At 41.5% G+C, this 19537-nt stretch overlaps 1 protein-coding gene across 9 annotated transcripts in view; it reads left to right on the forward strand.

Annotated features, from left to right (window-relative positions):
* ARVCF (ARVCF delta catenin family member) overlaps nucleotides 1–19537 on the forward strand; it is a 1509311-nt gene that overhangs the window by 345809 nt on the left and 1143965 nt on the right. For all 9 annotated transcript variants that reach the window (XM_063964728.1, XM_063964731.1, XM_063964729.1 and 6 more), the window contains one exon: nucleotides 17667–17710. The gene's annotated coding sequence lies outside the window, so the exon portion shown is untranslated. The remainder of the gene's footprint in view (nucleotides 1–17666; nucleotides 17711–19537) is intronic.

Genomic DNA, 19537 nt, shown 5'->3' on the forward strand with positions numbered 1-19537 from the left:
AATTAAGATAATATGTAGATCATTGTTATTAAAGGTCAGTCTTATAGAAAAATATTTGTTCATTTATGATGTTAAATATTGACAGACAAATGAGGCACTATAACATTTAAGCAAACATCTCGTATATCTTCCTGCACTCTTGACTGTTGTTAAATTAGCTGAGGTGTGCATAATGAACTAGAATAAAAATAAATAGGATATATTATTAATCCATTATTGAAAATAATAATAATCATTTTATTTATATAGTGCTCTTTCTCCAATAGGACTCAAGGCGCTTAACAGATACATAGCATAATATAGTACAGAAAATAATGAAGTACATTTTCATAAAATACAGAAGCATGAAGATACTAAAAGGAACACTATGGAAATGCTTGAGTAAACAGGAAAGTCTTGAGTCTACTTTTGAAGGATTCTATAGTTGGGGCCTCTCGCACTGTGCGGGGAAGTGGGTTCCATAGAGTCGGAGCCGCATGACTAAAAGCTCGACCCCCAGATGAATTACGGTAGATTCTAGGTACTGCTAAAAGTCCTTCATCTACAGATCGCAGTAATCGAGTGGGGCAGTATGGGGTCAGAAGCTGTTTCAGGTAAAACGTTTTAAATTATTTTTTATAGTGTAATAATGTATTTTGCACCTCAATAAAGATTATATATAATTAATAAAATATATGCTTTTTATGTAGAAAAAAACTTTATGTGATAATGTGAAGTGGTAGTGACTGTAATTTATTAGATTTAATGAAACTGGTGTACAATTTATGTTTACTGGAAAAATGTAAATTCATTAATGTGATCATAATTAAATTTAAAATATTAATATTGTAGAGTTATCTATGGATGTGATTATGTGACAAGAAGAAATAGGGAAAATTCAAAAAGGATAAGAACATTGAACGTGTACTTAAAAAAAATAGTATAAAAAATATATTTGTGATGTGTTATAAGTAAAAAAAAAAAAACCCCAAAACCTTGTAATCAGTATGACATTATATTCCTGTTTTTACGTTTTAAAGGTGAAAGGTACTCATTTATACTAACATAATTCCTTAATTATATTTATTAAATAATAATATTTAATTAATAAAAATAATGATACTTATAATATTATTAAAGCTACTGAAATTCAAGATGTAGAATTTATATTTGTTTTTGTTTTTTTATACATTATTTTGGGGGGGGGGGGATTAATACAGATTTATCCTTATGTGTGTGTATATATATGTATGTAAACATCAATTAATTTTTCTTTTATTTAGTAAAAAAAATATTAGTCTTGGTGAAAACAATATTAATCATTGAATATGTAATCAGTAGAAATATATATTTATGTTATGTTAGGCTTCTTAAATAGAGTTCATTTTAGTCTCACATTTTAATAATCTTCTAATATTCATTGAGATTTTTTGTAGTCCAAAACTCTTCAGTCCTTTTGGTTCACTCTGATGTACAGTACCTTCAAAAAGTGCTGGGCGAGTGTTGGTAATGGTTTTAGTTTGTTTATATCTTTTAGGGGATACTTCCTACATGTTCAAGGATTCCCATCTTCGGGGGTCTTCTGGTGTTCCCTATATAGATCTTGCCACAAAGCATTTGAGATAGTAAATGACTCCTGCAGTAGTACAGGTGATAAAATCATTAATTGACCATGTTCTATAATTTTTATCTTGATATTCTGTAGTTTGGATCATAGAATTGCAGGCATTACATATGCCACTGTTTAAGTGATCCAGATTTAAGTTCTTTCAATTATTTCACAGGTTGCAGATGACTAGAGACTAAGGGGTGTATTCAATAGAAGCTGGATCCTCTGCGATGGAGAGGATCCGACACGTCACTATTCTGACAATGCAGATTCGACTTGATAACAAGTTGAATCTGCATTTGCGATAAACTGTAGAAAAAGCCGCTTTTTTGTAAAAAAAACACGTGGATCGGCGAGTAACACGTGTTTTCCGACAAGTGCCGTTTTTTTCAACAGTCGAAAAACTTCACTTTGAATAGGTCGAATGCATATTCAACCTAAAAACTGTACAAAAGTGCAGTATTTCCGACTGTCGGAAAATCCGGCACTAATTGAATGCACCCCTAATTTGTCTTTTAAGTTCCTCTCCAACTAATAGAAATTCTCTCTCCCAAAACATAGGCCAGTTCCTTATTTGTACATAATGGGCGGTATTCAATTCTTTTCACCCCCTTCCACACCTGTTCGGTTTCTGCTGATGGGCGTGGTATAATCATTTCAGCTTGCTATTTCCGGAGTAGCGAGGGCGCCCAAACCTTAACGCAGCTAAACCGGATTACTATGGGTGCAATATGCAAGATAACGGGGATCACTTTAGAAAGGAGATTGGGCGTGATATACCATTTGAATACCGCCCAGTATTACCAATGTTTCTGTAAAATGTTCTTAATGTGAACTTTGAAAATGTAATAAGCTGTTCACAGGAAATGTAGTTGGCATCCCAATTTACGGGATGCCGGCGGTCAGCATACCGATGCCAGAATCCCAATAGTTGACATCCCAAACATAAGTATGACGGGGGTGTTAGGGTAAGGCTGTGGTGGGGTTGGAAGGGAGGGTTAGGCACTAGAGGGAGGGTTAGGTTTAGGCTGCGGTGCAGAAAGGCTAGGTTGCTGGGAGAGAGGTTAGGTATAGGCTGCAAGAAGGGAAGGTTAGGGTGGGACAGGGTTAGTATACTTACCCACCATGTGCCAGGATCGGGCTGCCAGTGTTGGTCATGTGATCACTGGCATCATAAGCACCGAGATCCCGTACGTAACCCGTTCACAACCGTTCTCTTACAAAGTTAAAAGTTAGTCTGTGGAAAGATGTCCATCTTGTTCAATTTTGATTGCCAAATCCATTTGGCTAATTTTAGGTGTTGATCCTAATTCCAATTGTTTTGTTTTTACTCTCTCAACAAATTGTTTGAATTCTCCTATATCACCAAATTTACTGTACCAGTATATCATTTGTATACTGGAGGCATACTGTAGATATATACATTATGTACATTTTGTTTGCTGAATACAGATTCTTACTCCCACCACCCCTTTCTCCCACAACCCCTTTATTTCTATTGGTCACATATTGGTCTATTGGAGACGCGGCTTATCGGGGATATTGTTTGATGTGCCCCAGGCAGGCAAAACCAAATCCCTGGAAACAGACCCGTTTTCATGCTGTTTCTACCGAAAACACACAGGTTTCACTGAACCTGTGTGTTTTCAGGAGATAATGTATTATTTTACAGGCGACCAAATTGGATGGGTTACTAGTGCAAGACTTAATTGAAAACTGCCCAGTGAATCATACAAGATGATATAAACTTTTAAATATCTGAAAACTGAAGATCGCATAATTACAAAGAACTACCAATACTTTGTCTGTAATACTAATAAGGAAATGGCATTATTGCATGTATATTTATATCAATAAGTATTTGAATACCAAACTAATTAATTTAAGTGACTATCATTATTTATACTAACACCAAAATGTTTTGTAATACTGAAACTATAAAATAAACAATACTTTTCAAAGCACAAGAGCCATCAGGGTCAGCCCTAAAACAACAAATACATTAGATAGATGTGTTCCCCTTTGGTATATAAAGGTTGCACAAACCGATACAGATAATAAAAACACTATTAAAATAGTACATGTTGTCATCCGCCACTGTGCATAGTTTGAGGAATGCTGACGGAACTATTTGTGTAAGTACTCCACTTATAGCTTCTAGTTTTTATGATCACTTCGTAGAGGTGTAAACGTGTAGAGTACAGTACTCTTGTTCAGTACTATCTGCATATCTAGATAAAATTGTACTCCCTGTTTTATGTACAGACTCCCAACATCCTTTAGAGGACCCTTTAACATTGAAAGAAGTGGAAACTGCCATGACATCCTTTCCTAATAATAAAGCCCCAGGTGTGGATGGTCTTCCCATTGAATTGTACAAGACGCATATAGATTTCTATGCCCCCAAACTTTTATTGATTTTTACGTTTTTGTTAGAGGTGTTCCCCCTTCCATGACGGTGTTATGAACCACAGGTAGTGGTTCATTCCTATTTTATGTTTATTTAGTTGTCTTGCATGCCAGGATTTCCCATTGCTCTGTTTTGGATTACTCTTGTCTGCTGCCGCTGGTGAGTCTGTGCAATTGCAGCTTGTTCCCATGTGTTCAGCCTCATCTGGCTGCTGATTGCATCTTGTCAGCTTAGTCGTGCAGCAGGCCAGCTGCAAGAGATAATTAATTAGGCCTCTCTGATATATGCTGGCTCACTGCAGTTAGCAGATGCTGATGATATTCCTTGGTTTGCAGTCTGCTTTAAGTTTGAGCTGGTTCCTGTCAGTCCCTGTGTGGATTCCTGTGTCAGTCCCTGTGTGGATTCCTGTGTCAGTCCCTGTGTTGATTCCTGTGTCAGTCCCTGTGTCTGATCCTGTGTCCTACCCTGAGTTCCAGTGGATTCTGCCTGTCCTCCAGTTCTGAAAGTCGGTGTCGGCAGCTTCCTGTTTGCCTATGTCAGTTGCAGAAAGTATCCAGTCCTGCTCAAGCCGGTTGTTCCTGTCCTCAGTGGTCCTGTACTCAGAGATTTGTCATCTTTTCCTGGAGTCTGACTGAGCACCTTTAACATCCTGTGGTGTTCGTGAGTCACGGCGCAGCCGTGTGTTGCGGCTTGTCCGCTTACTGTTTATTATTTAGTATATTTGTGTCCTGGAGCTTTTGCGGAGGATTCCGCTCTCCCTGATCCACTCTGGTATCCAGCGGTGCTGGATAGGAGTATCGGATCATTGGATCTTTGGTTGTCCTTTTCCCTGGCGGCTAGTCCGCACATACCTTTTGATTTAGTTAGTTAGCTTGTAACCCCTGGCCTGGTTGCTTAGTCAGAGGGCCCCTTGTTATCACCCTGTCTCGGATTTCCCTTTGTCTCCCATTAAGACCTGAGGGGGCATCGGGGTTGGGCAGACATAATCCGCCCTTCGAACGCGGCTGCCATGGGCTCAAGCAACCATAGTCTCGCAGGGGATTTCTGATAACACGGGCGAGACAACGGAGTTAGGGCGCCAGGGGTTACTAGGCTTTCCTGCTCCCACAACCAGCATATCTTCCCAGTACTCTGACCTCAGCTATACGATCTCCTCTGGTCTGGAGTACGGGAATCATAACATTATCATCAGCCATACCACAAAAAAGAAATAAAACTTTTTTTTTTCTTTTTTGGCCCAGTCCAGTGTCTAGTCTAGAATCCAGTCCTGTCTAGAATTCAGTGTGCTGAATCCAATCCAGTGTTTAGAATCCAGTCTTGTCTAGAATTCAGTGTGCAGAATCCAATCCGGTGTCAAGAATCCAGTCCTGTCTAGAATTTGGTGTTTAGAATCCAGTCCGGTGTTTAGAATCCAATCCAGTCCGGTGTTTAGAATCCAATCCAGTCCGGTGTTTAGAATCCAATCCAGTCCGGTGTTTAGAATCCAATCCAGTCCGGTGTTTAAAAAAAAAAAAAAAAAAAAAAAAGTCTTGTTTTGTTTAGCAAAATTTAGTCTTGCCTTGCCTTGCCTTGCCTTGTCTTGCCTTGTCTTGTCTTGTCTAGTTTTAAATCCTCCTATGTCTACTATGCAAGCCCTGCAGGCATCTCTCGCAGCCCTGAACTCTGTATTCAGTGCTTTGAGACCTGAGCGACTAGAAGTTTTGCAGCAATCCCTAAAGCAACTGCAAAACCTTCTGACTAAAATCTTGCTTATTTTGCCAGAAGTCGTTGAGAGTACATCTATCTCTAAAGAGACTCTTGTTCACAGTATGGTGACAAGAGAAACCTCTGGTTTAATTGAAGAGAAAAAGTTTAAAAGTTTTCTGCGGCCCAGGCTCTCAGAAGAGGAGCGTCTGCGTCGCAGAAACTTAAACTTATGCCTATATTGTGGGGGTTTAGGCCATTATCTGCAGACCTGTGAGTTGCGCAAGCCAAAGTGTGGTGACGAGTCTTGCCCTCTGGCCAAGTTGAGTCATGATACAAGACCTACTCCTGTCTCTACTGTGGCAGAGGTACTTGTCACACAACCCACACAAAAAAGCTCTCTGTCCTATAATTGGGGTCCTTGGGCAAGGGAGCCCCATTATAGATTCAGGAATCAAAAGAGAATGTTTCTCTCCTCTCTTGAGGTTCCTGTGGAAGCGGAGTTGCAAGTCCCTGGAGTGGTGCCCGTAGCCCAGGGTCCTGGAGTGGTGCCCGTAGCCCAGGGTCCTGGAGTGGTGCCCGTAGCCCAGGGTCCTGGAGTGGTGCCCGTAGCCCAGGGTCCTGGAGTGGTGCCCGTAGCCCAGGGTCCTGGAGTGGTGCCCGTAGCCCAGGGTCCTGGAGTGGTGCCCGTAGCCCAGGGTCCTGGAGTGGTGCCCGATGCCCAGAGTGCTGGAGCGGTACCCGATGCCCAGAGTGCTGGAGCGGTACCCGATGCCCAGAGTGCTGGAGCGGTACCCGATGCCCAGAGTGCTGGAGCGGTACCCGATGCCCAGAGTGCTGGAGCGGTACCCGATGCCCAGAGTGCTGGAGCGGTACCCGATGCCCAGAGTGCTGGAGCGGTACCCGATGCCCAGAGTGCTGGAGCGGTACCCGATGCCCAAGCTTATAGAGGGACATCAAATATTGTAGCCCAGGTTTCCATACCAGAAGGGGTCTCAGAAGCTGTTACCCCAGGTAGGGACTTGAGGAGCACAACCTCAGAAAGGGTATCTAAAACCATAGTTCTTGAAGGGAACTCGAGAAGCAAAACCCCAGAAGGGATCTTTGAAGTAATATCCCCAAGTGGGGTCTCGAGAGACGCAGCCCCAAAGAAGGGTCTAGAAGTCGCTTCCCCAGGAAAGAACTTAAGAAGCATAGCATTAGTGGAGGATCTGAACGTTATTGCTTCAGCAAAAGTCCCGGAAGTCATAGTCCCGGGAGAACTTTCGATTATTATCGACTCAGAGAGGGAGGCCGATGGCCCGATCCCAGTCAGGGAGGCCAACGACCCGGTCCCAGTAAAAGAATCCGAGGTGCTGGCCCCAGCGGGGTTCCCGGAGGCCACTGCCCCAGCGGGGTTCCCGGAGGCCACTGCCCCAGCGGGGTTCCCGGAGGCCACTGCCCCAGCGGGGTTCCCGGAGGCCACTGCCCCAGCGGGGTTCCCGGAGGCCACTGCCCCGGGTGGGGTTCAGAAAGTCACTGCCCCGGGTGGGGTTCAGAAAGTCACTGCCCCGGGTGGGGTTCAGAAAGTCACTGCCCCGGGTGGGGTTCAGAAAGTCACTGCCCCGGGTGGGGTTCAGAAAGTCACTGCCCCGGGTGGGGTTCAGAAAGTCACTGCCCCGGGTGGGGTTCAGAAAGTCACTGCCCCGGGTGGGGTTCAGAAAGTCTCAGCCCCGGGTGGGGTTCAGAGAGTCTCAGCCTCGAGTAAGGTCAATAGTGACCAGGTCCTAGCAAAGCACTCCAGTCAGTCAGATGAGAAGGAAACAGATCCTGACTCTGATATCTCAACATCCATAATCTTTGATGGGGACTTAGCCCAATTTCTGGCGCTTTACAAACACTATTACATTATTATGTTGTCTAGACCATTTCTGGGCATCACTCCAGAGAACCTTGTGCTCTATCTTATTTATTCTTTTAGAGGAGAGCCTTTTGAGTGGGCGACCAGCCTAATGAAAGCTGAAGATCCCATTCTTCAGGATCCCCCAGCATTCAGTGATGCAATTATTAAAAGATATGGTTCCAAAGAAATTGGTTCAGGTTCCTCTAAGTCACCCGTCTTGTCTGCTGAGAGTCCACAAAATACTGTAAACTCGGCACAGGAGTCTCAGCCCGTTGTTGTGACTGCAGGATGTGCTTTTCTGACTACTTCTTCTAATAATAGTACTTTACCAGAAAGTTCAGCTCCCAAGGGTAAGAGACATGTCTCTGATTTGAACGCAGCCTTGCTGGGTGGTACCATCAGTTCAGACAATGTTTGGGGTATTACCTTGGTCAGACCTAAAGAGCTTTGTAAAAAGAAGAAGAAGAAAAAGAAATAATTTTTTGACTCTTGCCTTGATAAAAAAAAAAAAAAAGATTTTTTTTTTCCCTTGTCTTGTGTCCAGTGGCCACCATCAAGGGGAGGGCACTGTTACAAGCTGTGGTTGCAGCTTGTTTCTGTTTTCGTGTCTGTTAGACCAATGTGTCAGGTTTTTTTTTGTATCCCTTGTTCTGGATAGTCTGAATTTTGGGGTCTTTTGACCCCTCCTCAAGGGGGGGGTACTGTTATGAGCCACGGCTGTGGCTCATTCCTGTTTTGCAGTTTTGTTCTGTATTTCATGTTATACTTCTGTTTATGTTCCCCGTGGGTGTCATGGGGTGCTCGGAGCTCACCCTTAAGGAGGGGATACTGTTATGAACCACAGGTAGTGGTTCATTCCTATTTTATGTTTATTTAGTTGTCTTGCATGCCAGGATTTCCCATTGCTCTGTTTTGGATTACTCTTGTCTGCTGCCGCTGGTGAGTCTGTGCAATTGCAGCTTGTTCCCATGTGTTCAGCCTCATCTGGCTGCTGATTGCATCTTGTCAGCTTAGTCGTGCAGCAGGCCAGCTGCAAGAGATAATTAATTAGGCCTCTCTGATATATGCTGGCTCACTGCAGTTAGCAGATGCTGATGATATTCCTTGGTTTGCAGTCTGCTTTAAGTTTGAGCTGGTTCCTGTCAGTCCCTGTGTGGATTCCTGTGTCAGTCCCTGTGTGGATTCCTGTGTCAGTCCCTGTGTTGATTCCTGTGTCAGTCCCTGTGTCTGATCCCGTGTCCTACCCTGAGTTCCAGTGGATTCTGCCTGTCCTCCAGTTCTGAAAGTCGGTGTCGGCAGCTTCCTGTTTGCCTATGTCAGTTGCAGAAAGTATCCAGTCCTGCTCAAGCCGGTTGTTCCTGTCCTCAGTGGTCCTGTACTCAGAGATTTGTCATCTTTTCCTGGAGTCTGACTGAGCACCTTTAACATCCTGTGGTGTTCGTGAGTCACGGCGCAGCCGTGTGTTGCGGCTTGTCCGCTTACTGTTTATTATTTAGTATATTTGTGTCCTGGAGCTTTTGCGGAGGATTCCGCTCTCCCTGATCCACTCTGGTATCCAGCGGTGCTGGATAGGAGTATCGGATCAGTGGATCTTTGGTTGTCCTTTTCCCTGGCGGCTAGTCCGCACATACCTTTTGATTTAGTTAGTTAGCTTGTAACCCCTGGCCTGGTTGCTTAGTCAGAGGGCCCCTTGTTATCACCCTGTCTCGGATTTCCCTTTGTCTCCCATTAAGACCTGAGGGGGCATCGGGGTTGGGCAGACATAATCCGCCCTTCGAACGCGGCTGCCATGGGCTCAAGCAACCATAGTCTCGCAGGGGATTTCTGATAACACGGGCGAGACAACGGAGTTAGGGCGCCAGGGGTTACTAGGCTTTCCTGCTCCCACAACCAGCATATCTTCCCAGTACTCTGACCTCAGCTATACGATCTCCTCTGGTCTGGAGTACGGGAATCATAACAGACGGAAGCCTTGGTGGTACTAATTCCGAAGCCAGGTAAGGATCTTCTCTCCATTCCATCTCCTTGCTGTCGACTGATATCAAGATTCTGGCAAAGCTGCTGGCACTCCGACTTACTAATGTGGTACATGAATTGGTATACTCGGACCAGACCGGCTTCATGCCAGGCAGGTGTACTGCTCTCAATTTATGGTGCTTATTAGCAGGCGGGTGAATGGATGATGGGATTGTGGCATCCTTGGATGCTGCCTGTGCTTTTTATTCTGTGGAATGAATTTACCTTTGGGAGGTCTAGACAAGATTTGGGATAGGCCCCAACTTTCTAGCTTGGGTTAAACTGCTATATTCCTGTCCAGCATCTAGAATTAATGTTAATGGTTTCATCACTGATTTCTTTTTACTGAAGAGCGTGACTAGACAGGGATGCTCGCTGTCCCTTTTACTTTTTGCACTCACCATAGAAGCATTAGCGTGTGCTATTAGTGCCGCTACTGATATAAAGGGGTTTCAGGTTGCTGATCATGAGGAGAAAATTGGCCTATATGTTGATGACATGATTTTATACTTATCAGATATGTCCTCCTTTCCCTACCTGCCCTCCTTGCCCTGGTACAGGACTTTGGCTTTTATTCGAGTGTCCACCTGCCTTCTTACCTTCCCTCCTTGCCCTGGCTTTTTTTCAGGGGTCCACCTACCTTTCCTACCTGCCCTCCTTGCCCTGGTACAGAACTTTGGCTTTTAATCAGGTGTCCACATTAACTTTGACAAATCAGTGGTGTTTCCATTGCTTTCTTTTACTCTACAACCCCCGCATATGATCTCCCCTTAAGGTGGTGCACTCAGTTTAAGTATCTTGGTATCCAGGTTTCTCATTCTCCTGCTAATATTATTGCTTTAAATTTAATACCTCAGATCAATCATTTACAAGTTAAGACTCAAGTTTGGCAGAAGCTTCCCTTGTCGGTCGAACATAATAATTAGGTGTAAACCTAATAAAAATGATTATCTAGCCAAAAATTTTATTCATACTTCAGAATGCCCCGGTATATATTCCAATCTCACAATTTTGCATAATCTCCTGTTATGTTGCTTCCCTTATCTGGGGCTCTAGGCGGGCGTGTATTGCTGCTAAAATGCTGTGTAGAGCTCTGGCCCTGCTGGATATGTACTTATATAATTTGGCCATGCAGATAGCTCAATTAAGTGAATGGGTAACACCTGGTTACTATAGAAATCTCCCTCTGGCTCTCCTAGATAAGGTGGGGCTTCAAATATTCTGCACCAAAATGTATTTTGGCACGTATTCCAAACACCTATCTCCCTCCTCTTTTGCAAACAGGCTTTGAAAGTGTTGAAAGCAGTTGAAAAATTGTTAAAGGACCCCACTATTGACCCAATCTCCCCCATATGGAACAATATGGAACACCTATCTCCCTCTGTTACAACAGGCTTTGAAAGTGTGGAAAGGAGTTAAAAAATTGTTAAAGGACCCCACTATTGACCCATGCTCCCCCATATGGAACAATATGGACTTTTCTTAAACTCTTAGTATTAGGGTACTGCGGGCTGGATTTTTTTATGGGGTTTCTGCAATAGGCAAACTCTACCAGGATGGAGTTTTCCATTCCTTTGACTATTTAGCCTCCACATATGCTATTTCTAGACACTATTTTTTCTGTTACCTACAACTCTGTTATGCCTTAACTCCACAGTGGGGGGGCTCTGCTCTGCAACATTCTGACACACCCATCCATAACTTGGTTTGGAACATGCCCTGTCATAAGACTGTTTCAGTTTTGTACCGCTCCCTCCTCTCCCTCTCTGGAACAGATGGCCTAGAGGCACTCCATGCAAAGTGGGTGGTGGATTTAGGAACGCTGGAGGATGAGGACTGGGATCATATTCTCAGCTCTTCGAGGGTTGTTACGAATTATGCCAGATTCCAGCACATTCAGCTATATATTTTGCATAGAGTCTATTGGACCCAAAGTAGACTGTTTCAAATCGGACGATGGGCATTAGACACTTGCCCTGAGTGCTCCGCTTCAGCTGCTGGGTTTTGGCATCTGCTGCGGTTTTGCCCGTGGATGACCTCATTTTGGGAGGAGGTGGTGAAAAGCATTCGCAATACGGATTTTCAGATCCCTCTTCTGAATCTGCATATATGTATTTTTGGGTTGAAATCTGAGGACTTTCTGTCAGCAAATCTCCAGATATATGTCAGTAGTCTCCTAAATCTAGCCCGTGTATGTATAGCCTGCACATGGATGGGTAGTGACCCACCTTCCCCTGTTGCATGGGTGGCACTGGTTAATAGCACACTTTCACATGAGCACTTTATGTATACCAAACGTAAATGTCCTGTAAAATACGATAAGGTTTGGGGCATTTGGTAGAACTCTAGTTATTTTCTTGATCCCTGTGTCTAATCTGTATTGTGTATTTTATGACTTGTTGGACAGCCTCTTGCCTCTCGCCGATGCTGACCTGCCTCCATGTACGCTTTTATTTTAATTTTAATACTATTGTTATATAGCTTTGTTTTCCGTGTTCTTTGGCATATATGCGATCTGTTTCATCAGTATTACATATATTTGACACTGACTTTTCTTATGAAGGTTTTGTCATTCAGTTCATCTTGAGAGGACTGAATACCATGTACTTTATTGTAATATATATAGCTTTATTGTGTATATAAACAGCTCTGATTCACATTCTGTTATTGGAAATGCATATGCATTCTTCCCTTTGTTGTTTTTAATGTAATTTATGTATTGTTATTTTATGTTTGTTTTATTAACAAGAAAATCAATAAAATACACTTGATTGAAAAACAAATTGTTCATGATGCATAGTCTGGGGGTGGGTATCCAATTAGCTGCGCAAATTTTTCGGATGATAAAAACAGGGTTATTATTGTAGTTTTAGCCTGATGGTCATTATCCGATTACAGCCCATTTTTATCGCTGAAAAATGTCTGGTTTTCGGCCAGTAACACATGGGAGCCGAAATAATTTCCAGCACGCATGTGTTATCTCGTCTTTGAGGGCCGGTTTCCGGGGATTATGCTTCACGCATACGAAGCATAATCCTGGAAAACTGCCAACTATTGGGGCTAACTGGATAGCCCCTAGTGAATCCATTAGCCACGGTAAATTAACACGACTAATTGGATACCGCCCTAGGTTTTTAATCACATTCTTTCCTACTATTTTGCACTATTTGTCCCTATGATAAATGCTTTATTTTGCTGTTTATTGTAGTTTATAAATACATATATATATGTATATGTATGAAAAATTAAGTTTTAATAAGTGCAGTTTTAATTGGTGCATCAAGAAAGACAACTTTTTGCTTCTTTGTGCTCTCCATGTATTCCAGGGTTGGTAGTGCAGGTATTAGGAAAGTTTACTGCAGGTATAAGGAATATTGAACTTAGATCTTATCCACCAGAAAATCAAATAACATAACCGAAAGGAGGAAGTTTTAATGAGTCAGCAAATTATCACAACATTTTAGCCTTTATTGACATTGACATTTAAACTGTAATCTTAGAGCATGTTTTATTTTATGGTATTTTCAAATTGGCAGTCTACTCCTAATAGCATCCATTGCTTGTGTGAATAGATTAATATAGCATATTTTTATTGACTGTTAATATATTACTGTGTTTATGGTTTTATGTTTACATTAGTTAAAATTTGGTTTGTGGTTATTTGCTTTGCAGGATTATATCTATTGCTATTGTTTTCTGATAAATGTCCTGTAACTACTTGATAAGCATACTTTTCTAACAGGAGAACAATGCCTCAATATCTTATAAACCAATACCAATGTCACATTTATTCATATATTCACAAATGACAATAATTAGTTTCAACACCATATTGCTGTTTAATCATGTCTCAGAGGGAATCATTGAAAGACTAATGATGCCATCAATTAATACTATACAAGTAAAATATATGTATATGGCATAATGTACATGTTAATGTGGACTATAAAGACCAGTCTTCCCTGTATAAAATTCTAGCTCTTCACTACTGTATGTCTTAGTTCCTATTCTTAGCACCATGTATCTGTCATTTTCTTATGTAAGAAGAACAAGACAAATGGCCAAATACATGTGCACAGACAGTGAACTGGAATTGAATGAAGTATGAATGCAAATGTTCATTTTCTAAATATTAAAATGTGATTGAAATCGTAATCTGAGGTGAAAATAATGGTTTGTAACATTTCCAGTTAATACAGAAAACCAATCTAGGTTCTCGGTCTAAAGTTGGTTGTCCATAGTTCATTCAGCCTGTCTGGTCTACTTGACTGCAGAGTGTCATGGTCTGCCAGATTTGGCCATAAGCGTACATACACATACATACAAAGTGTAGTCACACTTGAAAGACACAGATGTCCAACCTTTGGTTCCAAATGCCAGATGCTATAAGGCATGGTCCGATAATGATTGCATACACGTTTATTGCATTATAAGGTAATTGAGATTATAAGGATTTACATTGTAATACCAGATATGTGGTTGACCTACATTTATAGTGGCATTCAGAACTGGGTTGGTTGTCATTAAATAGTGTCCCAGAGAATGTTCTCAGTATTGATTCAGTCCAAAGATTCCTCTCTGTATGGTACATGTGACCCCAGGGAGCCCTCTGTAGTGTATACTGGTCAGTAGAGTAGTCGCTACATTAAATACAAGTCAGATGGAGGCCAATTCTTTTTCATTGTGGCATTTTAGTAAAAAAACCTGTGCAAATTGTTTGTGTTTGCCTCTCAGATCAAAAGATGCCAGTCCTAACCTAAGATCGATAATGGAAGGTGCAATAAGCTGGCACTTTGATATACATATAATAACATACAAAATCTATATAACGAGATTATTACGCATTGCCTATAGCTGCTATTCACAGGAGTGTGTTAGACTCCTTATAAACATAAAATGTGCAATAAAGAAATGTATGAGAACAGCGCTGTGGGTTTATCTAACATAATTGGTTTGGAAAAAACATATATAAACAAAATGCTGTTTGGTTGAAAAAACAATATATTTTTAATGGGATAATAGAATGCTGAAGTAGCATAAAATCACACAGAAATAATAACACTTCATAAAGACTTATGGGGAGAGATTCAATTGTTTTCGGGGCCGGCAGCCAGTAGATGGTGCAGAACAGCCCTATTCAGATGTTGCTGGTGCCGGCATTTCAGCTTGCTACTTCGTGGAGTGGCGAGCTGAAATTAGCAAAAAGTGACCCGTTCGAGCATCCAAACAGGAGTTTTTGCGTTGAACCCATTAGTTTAGTTGGGTTTAGCTGCTTTACGTGGCTAAACTCGACACTTATGTCCGCGATTAACACGATAAAAATAAAAATTGGATATCGCCTCATGATCTCCCATCACTTTAGACAGGAGATCGGGCGCAATGTAAACAATTTAATCTCGCTCATGGAGTCCATAGGGGGCGATTCAGACCTGATCACTGGGCTGCAAACTTTGCTGTCCTGCGTTTGGATAATCGCCGCCTCCAGATGGAGTGTACATTCGCCGTGCAAGTGTGAGATCCCATGTGTACGCAGAGCTGCAAAAATCCACTTTGTGCAGTCTCTGCGCAGCCCAGGACTTAGTCCTACAGTGCGATGAGAACAGGTTGATCGGGGACGGAGCTAATGTCAGATACCCTCCCTGAAAACGCTTGGGCACGCCTGCGTTTTTTCGGATACTCCCAAATGGTCAGTTGCCACCCACAAACGGTTTCAATCACCTTGCGAACGCCCGTGCGTTTGGAATTTTTGCACCATCCCATCACTGACCGGTGATGCCCGTTGTTGCTGTCCAACACGCGTGTGCATTGCAGTGCATACGCATGCGCAGTTAGTACCTGATCGCCCGCTGTGCGAAAAACGCACAGCAGCGATCAGGTCTGAATCGCCCCCATAAACCAGTGTATTGTGGGTGAATATGCGCAGTAATGTCCATTCACCTCGGGCACTGTATGTAAAGGTTAGATGTAACTCTTTGGAACTTAAACACACAGTCACTGGATTCAGACAATTGTTATCATGTGGACAATTCCGGTATAATAGCCAGCAAATAGAAGAATGTTACACAGTCCATATGGCAAACGTGTAGTCCATGCTGGCAATTAACCCTCACTTCGATGTTGCAAGGATCCGGTGGATCCGGGATCAAATCAGTTCCTCTAAACGTAAAAGTGAAAATGCCAACATACTGTATGAGTCTTTAAGATCCAAAGGGGCATATCTAACCTTCACATACAGTACACAAGGTGAAGCACATTACTCCAAATATTCACCCACAAATAGGCCGGTCTATGGACTCCGTGGGCGAGATTCAATTGTTGTACCACTCCAGTCCTCTCGTCTTAAGTGATGGAAGATCACACGGCAATATTTAATTGTTCTTTTATATCGTGCCATTCTAACTTGCACCATCGAAAACTAATATCCTTCCTTTATAATGAGGAAATCAGAGTCCAGCCCTGTCCAGCTAGCAGGGCTGGATTAAAGATAGCAGAAGCCTCAGAGCAACTAATTTGTGGTGCTTCTACTAATAAAATTACATATCCCACATAATGCCCTCCATATGCCATACAGTGCCTCCATTACGCTTCAGTGATCTGTTATGCCACAGTGCCCCCCGTATGCCAAAGAGTTTCTCCCTATTATGCTACACATTGTCCTCCATATGCTGCAGTGTTCCATTTTGCCCACAACTGCTACTCTCCTTGTGAGTCCTGGTGGGCTCCTTTTGACTTTGTGGTGGTGGCCTCATGTTCATCCAATGTGTTATATACTGGACTGGGAAATCATTACAGATGCTTCTGAATTTGAAATCAATGTAATTTCATTACATCAAATCACTTACTATCAATTTAAAGTTACTTTACTGAAGATGAATATTACATTTATTAAAATTTACTTAGGCCCACGTTGCTATATATAGAAAATGACAATGGCATCTCCTAATAAACACCTCCCTGAGATACATTATACCACTCAGCAGTGTTTCATTACTTTCTTTCAAGTGCGGAAATCTTAAAAATACAGTATACTTAAGATCTGTCCAAGGATGGTTTATTTGTCGTGTACATTTTATAAATTTTTACATTTTATATATTACTCAGTATAATTGAAATGGTAATTCCAATTAATCTTTTTCGATTTATAGATACATATATTTTTAAAATTGTTTTTTTATTGAAGCAATGAGTGTAACAATTTAATTTTATAGATAAAAGACAAATGTATCACATGTTGTTTAAACAATAAAACAAAAGTAGTTGTAGAATGCCATCATCTGAAGAGTCTTTTGTTACAGTATGACCCATGGATGGAAAACCGTTCATAGGTATTTGTATTATGTAATTTCACAGAGAGCATAAGGCATAATATACATTTTTATATTTTATATCTGAATATCCTACTGTTTAAGTTAGACGCACATTGGTCGCAGTGAGATGTGCTTCTTGCTGTAATGTGGTATGGAGATCACAACTTTACAAAGCTAATAAAACAAATCTAATGTTACCACAACTTCTGCTCTATTGTTAATGTACATTATATATTTATTGTGTGTTTTTGCTCGATAAAATGTAAGCAGGTAATATACAATAAAATAGTACATTTTAAAAATAGTGTACAGTCCAGTATTCATGTTATAATGGGTAGCACTATATCCCTTTGTTTGCCTTGTACTGTGCTTAATTCTACTAACCAGCAAGGTGTCTGTAGAACTGTAAATATCAAATAAATGCCTAATAGCATTTTGATAGAACATTTTTTTTACAGCTGCTCTATTAGTTTTTGTGTGTTTTATAGTTCAGCCAGTATCTGTCTGTTTATCTGTCTACGGCATATGAACAGAGTAAATAGCTGGAATATATAAAGTTGTTAAGGACTTACTTTGATGTCAAAGCTTAATACAGTATTGATACTTGATACGGGTAATACCTAACAGAATATCTTATTGATTTTCAGCTATGCTGTCAAGACCCATTGACAGTGCTGATAATAAAGACACAACTTAATGTTTGGAAATTTAACCTTTATTGATGCCTCATGAAACATCAATGATATTATTTAAACTGATGTATTTATTCTGTCTATACAGAGTCTCCTCAGTGGTCATACAAGGTCAGCAAGGCTACTGACACGGTAAGAGTGATTTCTAATTAAAGTTATTATTAGCGCAAAGTGGTTTACATTTGAAAAAATGTTCAGTTTTTTTATTTCTTTGAAAAGATCTTTGATGTATGATCATGCAGTGGTGAGTCACAGTTGCATTCAGGTCTGTTCTGTGGACTGATATTGCTTTTTTTCACACTGTGCATCCTCCGTAGCCGAGCTTGCGCAACTTTTAGCAAATGTGGGTGATTAGGAGTCATACGCATCTCAACTTGTGGCAGAGTGGGTATAATTGGATATCAATCGGGCGTTCGCGTTGAAGATAAATGTTCTGTGGTAGTATAGATACAATTTCGGCCTCTTAAAAGGGGAATGTATACAAAGGCCTTCCTGATTACAGACTGATTTCTTGCACAAAGGCTAGCGCAAATGGCCGCTGATAGTGATGCTGGCTACTTTCACAAGCGGATGGATAGGGGAGGTGCAGCTACATATATACAACTAACTCTAAATACGGCCAGAGTTACACATTTATTTCTGAGCACGCAGTCGAATTCTGAATCAGCCCTTAATTGTTTTAGAGTCCTCTTTGACAAGTTGTTCACCATACGTTGTTGATGTTGTAACTGTAAAAGCATAAAGTCATACTGACAGTGCCTTCGAGAGTGTACCGGTTTCCAGGTGACTGCAGTTGGTCAAGTCACTAATTGTATTTAGCTGCTTTGACTCAAATTGTCAAGTGTGATCCACAGCTTTGGAGAATTCTGCTTGTTGCGTAGAATACTGAGCACTCATAAAATCATTGAGTTTATGGGGTATATGCAATTGCGGTCGAATTCCCGAAATTGTCGAATTTCTGGAATTTTTTGCCCAAAAAAAAAAAATCGTCAATGCAATTCAGTGCTTTCCGTCCAAAAAACGGACTTTCAAAATTCGACTTTTTGAAATTCGACTTTTGTCAAATTCGACTTTTCTGCAATGATACAAGTGCTGCAATTCGACCAAAGTGTATTCAATTGAAGTTTGGAAATTCGACAACAGTGCTTTTAAACAGTAAATTCGACATTTTCAATCCGCCACACTTTGGTGGGTGAAACTAATAAAAAAAAATTAAAACATGTTTTTTTTTGTGTTTTTTTTATTGATAATAGCATATCTATTTATATTAGAAGGGATTAGGTACTTGGTTTGTCTTTTTTGGAGGCACAAGTATTATTTATATATTTTTAAAAATAATATATATATATATATATATATATATATATATATATATTTTTAGATGGAATGGTAAAATTCAGAAAAAAAAATGGCGTGGGGTCCCCCCTCCAAAGCATAACCAGCCTCTGGCTCTTCGAGCTGGTCCTGGTTCTAAAAATGCGGGGGGGGGGAATTGACAGGGGATCCCCCGTATTTTTAAAACCAGCACCGGGCTCTGCGCCTGGTGCTGGTGCAAAAAATACGGGGGACAAAAAGAGTAGGGGTCCCCCGTATTTTATACACCAGCATCGGGCTCCACTAGCTGGACAGATAATGCCACAGCCAGGGGTCACTTTTATACAGTGCCCTGCGGCCGTGGCATTAAATATCCAACTAGTCACCCCTGGCCGGGGTACCCTGGGGGAGTGGGGACCCCTTCAATCAAGGGTTCCCCCCCCCAGCCACCCAAGGGCCAGGGGTGAAGCCCGAGGCTGCCCCCCCATCCAAGGGCTGCGGATGGGGGGCTGATAGCCTTGTCAAAATTGAAAGAATATTGTTTTTTCCAGTAGTACTACAAATCCCAGCAAGCCTCCCCCGCAAGCTGGTACTTGGAGAACCACAAGTACCAGCATGCGGGAGAAAAACGGGCCCGCTGGTACC

This window comes from Pseudophryne corroboree, chromosome 1 (assembly GCF_028390025.1).
Source record: "Pseudophryne corroboree isolate aPseCor3 chromosome 1, aPseCor3.hap2, whole genome shotgun sequence".
Lineage (NCBI taxonomy): Eukaryota > Metazoa > Chordata > Amphibia > Anura > Myobatrachidae > Pseudophryne > Pseudophryne corroboree.